We start from the raw sequence: 8439 nt of genomic DNA, 5'->3' as shown, positions 1-8439 counted from the left end.
CTCTAATTCTAGTTCAAGTACTCGAGGCTTACGTTTAAATGACAGCACTTTAACAGGAGAAACATAATGGCTGTACATATATTAAATATATTCTTACAAATGTCCAGTCATGTTTACCAGTTGGAATTCTTTTACTTAATGTTGTGGGTATTTGCATTGTGATACTTAATCAAGACATTTATAGGAGTAGAAGGTTGTTGATTTAAGACAAATTTGAGAGCCTCTAAAATTAATTGTATGTTTGTCCTTCTGGTGGCTGTGGAAGCTTCATATTTTCTTTGGACATCATTAGAGGTTGTAGCTCTTGAAGGATGACATTAATGCTGTAAGAGTTTAGCCATTTTGCTAACACTGGTATGCTCCATGCATCCACCATCCCACTGAAATTATTCCATTCATATTAATTTTGTTATAAATATAACTGATGGAGGAGCTTCTGGGTATTTAGGTCCATATTCTACTTTTAGACTATATATTCTGTTTTCATAATTTGTCCTTGGTGGCCCAATAATCATGCCTGCCCATCTTGTAAGTGTCATATCTTCATCATCTTCAAGGCCCCAGTTAACTGTACCATTGCCTACTCCTTTTTGTCCTTCAAGTTCTTCCAACAAGCAAAAATTACAAGGAACTTTAACACCCGTGGAGACCCCCATCTTCTCCTGCAGCCCCTCAATGTTCATTTCCTAGTCATTTGAGAATGTGGAAAACAACTCTTTACATAATGTTTATTGACTCCAAGATTTCCAATAACTGTTGCAATTTTAGAGCCCAAATTCTTCAACTAGAGCAATATTTGCAAGCCTTTCTTATACATTAAAGCCTCGTAAGTTTCTAATAATGGTTTGGAAAGTTGCTAAGAATTAAAAAGATACTTTTTCTTTTTCTTTTTTGTTCATTTCTTCCCTCTCTGCATGGGAATGTAAAGGTGGGTGATAGCACCTTGGATTTTATCAGGGAGATGTATATTTTTGTGTTTTAGCTAAGATTCCTCATTTAGAGGGCATATTTGGACTCTACCCTCCATAATGCCAGGAAATGTCAAACATTATTGCAATATGATACTGAACATTTTCTCTATAATGTCAAAAGAAAGCCTCTTTTATTTAGGAAAAACAGCTGCCTGTTTATGAAGAAATCTAGGTCCTCCTTACTGGGGACTCACCTATTTTCTTTCTGTATCTGTCAGCAGAAGCTTAGGAGTCCCAGAATGGGAATGTATTCAGTCCCTGAAATTTTGCCATCCTAACACTTACTTGGTCATAGGTAAATTGATTATTGTCGCTCAGTAGCTCTGTGAACAAAATTCTCTGTCTGTTTTGATTTTCAGTCCTCACTCTTCATCTGTCATGCATCGTATATTGCTTTTTTCTGCACCATTACCCACAGCAACAGAATAGACAAGACTGTGTCATTGACTGCAGACTTCAGGGCAGCCCCTCCAGAATTGAAACCACATTGCTGATTATTATGTTTAAAGTACCTAACCTGTATGCAATCTGTTTAGAGGAAGAAGATTTCTCTGTTAGCTTTTTAGTTTCATGAACCATGACAAAACTAAATTCTTTCAGGCTACTTGCAAGAAAAAACAGATCTTGACCATGTAAAGGTAAGGAAAGAAAGTATAAAAAGAAATATTAAGTAAAAGAGTTGAAAGGCAAATTCTTTACCTTAAGAATTCACAGAATTTCAAAAAAAAAGAGCAAAAATTAAATTTAGTTATTATTCCAACCACCTTTAAAAATAATTTGAATCAAAAAGCAAAATTTATTTTTTCCTCTCTTTAAAAATGCAAAGTAGAGGGACCAGCAGTTGGCATAATAGTTGTGTCACTGGACTCCCATGTAGTTGACTGTGGTTCGAGTCCTGGACCCAGTGGCTTAAACTCATGCCAGGTGCGTGTGCATGCATGCCCAAAATCCCAAGAGGAGAATGGAGTAGAAGGGATTGTGGCATGGCCATCCCCCCTGGGGGGTGATTTCTCACTTTCTGTCTCTCTATTTCTCTCTCTCTTTCTGGCGACCACATGCACCCTATAGCAAAAACCTCTCAGGAAAAAAAAAATGCAAGGTAGAGATACAAATTAAAGTGAACTAAAAAAAAAAAAAAAACCCTATTGTGCTAGAACTTATTTATTCAAATGCTTGTTTACCTTCAGAGTAGTTACTTTATGTACTATTACTTAATCATATAGCTTTTGCTCCTTTAAAATGTTATTTTAGATTTTACTGTATATTTTTCAAGATAACTCCAATGTTGGCAACTACTAGTCTTTTGTGGATTATTGGTATTTTTTTGAAAACTTGAAGTCCCTTGAATTCTGATTTCATCAGAGAAACATATACACAAATGAAACAATATACATTTTTTTCAAAATTGTACACAGAAATAATGCAGAAATATGCATTTCTGTGAATATGTTGCTAGTAAAAATTGGATCTAAGATAATACAGAGAAAAAGTTTTAATAATTCTTTCTTTCTTTTTTTTTTTTTTTAGGTTTTTGCCATAGGGCACATGCACTCACTAAAGAGAGAGACAGACAGAAAGAGACAGAGATAAGAGACAGAGAGAGGCAGAGTAAGAAATCACCTCCCTTAAGGAAACCTCTGTCACAATCTATTCTCCACCATTCTCCTCTCAGTATTTTTGGCACAAATGTACACACGTCGGATGTAATTTTCAAGTTGCAGGGTCTAGGACTTGAACCATAGTCAGCCATGTGGGAATTCAGTACCTTAGCTACCATGCCACCTACTGGTCCCTCAATAATTCATTTTTCAAATCCATCAACAGATAAGCCATTAGCTATCCCATTGTCTCTCTCTCTCCTTCTATTGCACTTATGCACTCCTTATTTATTTATTTATTTATTTATTTATTTATTTAAGAGGTTTTTGCTATGGGACACGAGCGCTTGCCAGAAAGACAGAGATAGAGAGACAGAAAGCGAGAAATCACCCCCCAGCGGGGGATGACCATGTTGCAATCCCTTCCCCTCCATTCTCCTCTTGGGATCTTGGGCACGCAAGCACAAGTGCCCATCAAGAGTTTAAGCCACCAGGTCTGGGACTTGAACTGTGATCAACTACATGGGAGTCCAGCGACATAGCCATTATGTCATTTGCTAGCCCCTGTACTTATGTACTGTTTTAGGGAGTACATAGCACCTGAATGTGAAGAAAGCCCCCAGCATTTCTTCTAACGCCATACCACTGTGTGAGTAAGAAAACCACTTATTTTAGGGAACTAGCTTTACCGTAAATTTAATATTCCAAAGGGAATTAATTATTTATACTTTCATGGACAGAAAACTTCAAACTATAGTTTAAATTGCCTTATTTTCAGTATTATTATCCTTTACTTTTCAGTCTTGCATTTTTCTTCTTTGTAACTGCAAATCCCAGTCTTCCTGTTTTTTCTTTCTCTTCATGTTATCAAGTTCTACCCCTTCATAGTGAGCAAACCCACATGACTTTTTCATAATGTGATTAACCATTGTTCTATACCTAGTTTTCTAATAGACTTAAATTTACATCCTACTTTGATAATTCATTTTCACATTTGGTTGTCGGAAAAGTCACAACATATTTTTCTATGCAAAAATGCTTGTGACTTTTCTGACAAACAATACTTTATATAAACTTATGCTCTACTTTCCTTTGATAATTCATTTTTGTAATTGATACATGTTCAGCTAAATATCATGTGGGTTGTGGTCAGTAATTGCATCTTAACTGTTTTGGGCAACTTCCTTCCAGCATGTACCAACACAGTGGACACTATAGAAACAAATATGACTCAATATACAAAATAATTACTTTAGGGTCCATAACATTTGCTTGTATGTTAAGACAGGTAAGCACAGTAAGACACATACTAGCCCAGTGATGTCCTACTAGACCTTTCAGCGAACAGTCCTGCCAGCACCTAAGAAATGACCTCATGTTGGGTCTCCCTGTCACAGCTCTGTTGGCCGTTCTAGCAGTCCGCCATGTTCATCATCCCTGTGCCAGGGAAGATTTGTGGAGGAGTCAGTCCCACGCTGACTCCAGAGCCTCCCGGGAACACATCACTATGTGTTCTAAAATGTTTCCGTGAAAGACACAGTGAACTTGTTGAGCAGTCTCACAGATTGTTTAAAATAGATTTTTGTACAGAGAAATGTGAGAAGTGACTTTGAAATGATTGGTAGTAAATGGGGCATCCTACTACTTTTCTTCTTCTCTGTGTTTATGGAAAAGTTAGGTTAGTATCAAGCTGAAGGAATCATTAGAAGAAAAACTTAACTTTGTTCTCTTAATGAAAAACACTGAAATAATTAAAATGGCTTTTTTTGGGTCTATAACTCTATTGTTATATTCAGTACACTCATTTCCCATGATGAACAGTGGTTGAACCATGCAAAATCAATCCCAGATTGATTATTTTGATAAACTAGTACCCCCTCCAAGGATACTATCTAATCACATTCCCTTTCTCTTAGCATTGTGTGGGTTTCATGATATTAATGTCGTTGTAGGGAAGGTTATTCACACTTCATGATGTGAAAATTTGTAGGGTCTTCCTAGCATCAGGATTATTCTCCTCCTGTATGTTCTGAGACACAATTTATGTAATTGATTTATAAAATAGATGTAATAAGTTTTATCTTGTGTATAATTTGTTTTAGCTTAAAAGTAATATAACTCAAATAACAACCAAACTATTTTTACTATTATTTAAATTTATTTATTTATTTATTTTACCATAAGGCTTATGCACTTGCCAGAGAGAGACAGACAGACAGACACAGAGTGGGAAAGTGAATGAGAACTCATCCCCAGGGGGAATGACCATGCCACAATCCCTTCTCCTCCATTCTCTTAAGGATTCTGGGCTCACAGGCATACATACCCTTTGCGAGTTTCAGGACACACGGTTAACCATGAGGGAGTCCAACACCTTAACCACTGTGCCAAAGGCTGGCTTTTCCCTATTTTCTTCCAGTTCCCTGCCCCCACTGCCCTTGTCCCCAACCACACACATACATTACTTTCTAAATCTGCATAATGCAGAAGAGCATGACCTGTAAGAAACTATAGTGTCCTCTAATAAGACATAGAATGTGAAAAATTAGGAATTTGTTTTTTTTTATCCATACCATTTCTGTAATATGGTAGCAGTTGTGAAATAAAACTTCTGCAGCTGCTGATATTTATGTAAATCTTTTTGAAGAGGTTGTTAGACTTTTGAGAAATGGTTAGGGGCTCTGCTGCCTAACCTTATGACATTCCCCCCACCACCACCTATCCCTGTTAAAGTTAGCATTAGGGAGTAAAAGTTGGAAAACTGTAAACAAAACTTGGAGCTACGAGCTGAATGGTATAAAATACAGCATCTGCAAGGCAGACCCACATGGGAAGGTTACCAGTTCACGTCACATCCCATCTGGATGCCTCTCAGAGTACACTAGCCACCTGTATGCTCAGAATCAGGCCTGGCTGAAGCTGGGTGGACCACAGCATCAAGACCTGTCAGGGATGTTGTCTCTCTGTCTCTGTCTCTCTGACTCATAGAAGAAATTTAAGAAGACCTTAAAACAAACAAGCAAGCTTGGAACTATTGTTTACATTACTCTGTTCCAAACTGTATCAAGGAATGCTATTTTAGTATTATTAATAGATATTAAATGGGAAAAATTGCATAGCCAAACTATTTCACACACTCCATAGATTTTATGAAATGCAATTTATTTTATTTACTTATGTATTTTCGAGTTTTTTCATTTATCCCATGAGTGAGACAGAGATAGCACCCTCGAGTCTTGATTCTCTTATTTACCGCCCCCTCCCTCAGCTTTAGCAAGCCTAGTTAAGCATGGCTTCACATTTATTCCTTTCATGCTAAAATCTCCATTTCTTTGTGAGTCTTTGTTATCGTCTATAGAATTAATATTTAAAAAGTTCTGAGCACGGCTGCCAAGTTGCACAACACTCAGGACACTATTCATCGTGCTCTCTGTCGTAGCATCTATGACTATGGCAGCCCCTAGAGCATCACTTTATTTATATAGACTACAATTTGAATAAATGTCCCTTAGATGTAAGCCACTGGACTCCGGTACCCAGCATCACTCATGAGAGAAAAAAGCCTGTGTCTGCCTACTATTAATTTCCTAAAGAGTGCTCCTCTCTCACCATGTGGTAATGGAATTTAGAGAAAATATCTCATCTTTCTTGCCCAATTTAATAATTAAAATTTATTTTCCATGCTTAAGGCATCATCCAAGACGTTTTAAAAGTCAGACTCTTTTAATAAATATTATTAGTTATAAAGATGACACATGAAACTGTGATTTTAGAGCTTGAGTCCTTAGAAATCATGGCCAAATAGTATGATTATATAACTATTAAAGCACTGGGTCTACTTTTACCCTAAATAAAGCTAGATATGTACAAAGATTATACCGACTTTAGTGATTCCAGTAAGTTAAAACCATTAAGGAAAAACCATTTAAGTTTTTTGAAATGAATTTTGTGAGAGAGCCAGAACACTTCAGTCAAACCATTGGTTATATTGTAGGTTTTAAAATAATCTAAGATTTTAATGAAAAAGATTAAAAGTTTATATACAGTTTACTTGAAAGGATAAAATCTTTATTAGATCAAAATATATCGAACTTCAGAAAAAAGATATTTACAATTACAATTCGATATTCCTATTTCCAAATAAAGAATAGTAGAGATACTCCTGGATATTCATATTAATAGAATTATTAGCATTGCTGTCACTTGTCTATTAGGTGGCCTATAATATACTTGTAATTTCATACTAAGAGCTCTTTGAAGTTTTGTGACTTATTTTTAGATCTTTAATGCATTTTGAGTAATTTTTTTTTTTTAAGATTTTTGCTCTAGGGCATCTGTGCTCACTGGAGAGACAGAGAGAGGCAGAGAGACAGAGAGTGAGAAATCACCACCCCAGGGGGAATAGCCACACCACAATTTCTTCTCCTCCATTCTCTTCTCAGGATTTTAGGCACACACTCATTGCGACCAGCGTGAGTTTTAAGTCACTGGGTCCAGGACCTGAACTACAGTCGACCATGCGGTAGTCCAGTGACATAACCATTACACCATCCGCTGATCCCCTATTAATTTTTGTTTATGGCTAAGTGTCTAGTCTGACTCTTTTGCACATGGATGTCCAGTTTCGCCAGTCCAATTTATGGAGAGTGTCCTTTCCCCAAGCAACTAATTTTTAAGCATATATCAGCCATAATGTTTTGGTGTAATCATAGAAAAATATATCAACTACGATCTGAAAAGCTACTAAAATAATCGTATTTTTCCAACTACATATCTGTGAGGTAGATTTTCTTCATATACTTCAACCAAAACAGCACTTTAGATTTAGAAGCAAAACTGGCAATCCAGCTCTCTTTTATTAAGCCAAACATAGAAGAAATTGTCAAAATGTAAAACAATGCCACCTCCCTTACTTTTCCTTTTGTATATTTTACATAAAAAGCATATTTGCATAAAAATACTATAGGCTTACTTATATTTTCAATGAATTTGAAAATAAAAATTTAATACTTTAATTTTACTCTCTCATACTGTATATATCTATAGGTAAAAACTACATTCATAAAAACTATTTAGGCTCTTTAATCATTTTAAAATAAACTTTAAAAGAATTTTAGATTTACAGGAAAGTTACAAAGATAGTATGGAGAATTTCTATATATTTGTCCAGTTTTCTCTTACATTAACATCTTTTAATTATGTTGCATTCATCAAACTAAGAGATTAATCTTGGTGTACACGGAAAACTAAACTCCAGACTTCTCATCAGTTTTACCTGTTTTCCCACTAGTGTCTTTTTATGTTCCAAGGTCTAATTCAGGATTCTCTATTTGCATTTGGTTGTATTTTCAGTGACAGATCTTCAATCTTTATGTTGGTTATATGACCCTAACAGTTTTAAAGAGAACGATGTTTTGCAGAATGTTCTTCAGTTTGAACTTCCTCATGATTAGATGGGGATTATGGGATTCGGGGAAAGTCCAGCACCAGAAATGATTGTCCTTCAATTAAATCATATCAGGAAATCAACAGGACTGACCATTCGTTCTGTTAGCTTTGATGACTTGTTTAAGGTAGGTCTGAGAATTTTAACTGTAAAGTTATCATTCTCCCTTTTCAATACTCTTTTTCTTTGGAATAGAGTAATTAAGCATCTCCAAGTTTGCCCACATTCAGAATGTGATGGGCATGGAAGTTAACCTTGACCTCCTGGAGAAGCATTTAAAATGAATGAATTAATAAATATTTTTAAATGTATGTATTTTAATATGGTGTCCACATAAATAAAACTCTTTAATGTTCTCTATCATTTTTTGAGACCGTAATGGAATTCTAGAACCAAAACGTTTGAGAACCACTGGTATAACTTT

General features: G+C 35.7%; 1 pseudogene; it reads right to left on the bottom strand.

Annotated features, from left to right (window-relative positions):
- Positions 1 to 229: 229 nt before the first annotated feature.
- Positions 230 to 656, bottom strand: LOC102486609 (ubiquitin-conjugating enzyme E2 variant 2 pseudogene; annotated as a pseudogene).
- Between the last annotated feature and the right edge of the window lie 7783 nt (positions 657 to 8439).

This window comes from Tupaia chinensis, unplaced genomic scaffold, assembly GCF_000334495.1.
Source record: "Tupaia chinensis unplaced genomic scaffold, TupChi_1.0 Scaffold000362_1, whole genome shotgun sequence".
Lineage (NCBI taxonomy): Eukaryota > Metazoa > Chordata > Mammalia > Scandentia > Tupaiidae > Tupaia > Tupaia belangeri.
The sequence above is the reverse complement of the archived record's forward strand: the minus strand, read 5'-3'. Positions and strand labels throughout refer to the sequence as shown.